This window comes from Bacillus rossius, unplaced genomic scaffold (genome assembly GCF_032445375.1).
Source record: "Bacillus rossius redtenbacheri isolate Brsri unplaced genomic scaffold, Brsri_v3 Brsri_v3_scf22, whole genome shotgun sequence".
Lineage (NCBI taxonomy): Eukaryota > Metazoa > Arthropoda > Insecta > Phasmatodea > Bacillidae > Bacillus > Bacillus rossius.
Window position 1 is genome coordinate 533,113 of NW_026962393.1, and position 671 is coordinate 533,783.

Below are 671 nucleotides of genomic sequence, written 5' to 3' on the forward strand. Positions count from 1 at the left end.
GTGCATTGTAGCAGTCCCTGTCTGGCTGCAGGCGGGTCCGCTGCCAACGGCCACGAGCCTTGTTGCGTGATGAGATGAGTTGTTTGATGTTGTTTGGGAGTGGGGCCCCGAGTGGGTGTGGCTTGACTTGGGGGATGTGCAGTGAAGCTGAGGTGATGATGGTGTCTGCAAAGTGAAGAACATGTTGGTCAAGTTCTTCCTTTGAGCGGGCTTTACGTTGCAGATCTAGCTGCTGGTCCATGGCTGTTCGGTAGGCTTTCCAGTCAGCCAGCCTGTAATTAAAGATGAGATTTGTGACTGTGGGGGTGACTGTTGTGTCTAGTGTCCCCATGACGGGGAGGTGGTCAGACGTCAGGGCGGTGCTGACAGTAAGGGGGTTGACCCTTGGTATTGGGGTACTAACCACCAGGTCCAGTACGCTGGGGCTGCCAGTGTGGAAGTAGGGGTAGTAGGTAAAAGTGTCAGGGTAATGAAGGGTTAGCATGGTTTCTTTAAGGTACTTGCGTAGGGCAATACCTTTACTGTTGTTACTGAGACAGCCCCAGGAGGTGTGCCTAGCATTGTAGTCACCTGCTAGGATCACACGTGAGTCGAGCCGGCGGAGGCTGGTGAGGTCCTCTGCCGGGAGTGGTGTGGTTGGTGGAATGTAGAGGGCCACGGCAGTGAGAGGT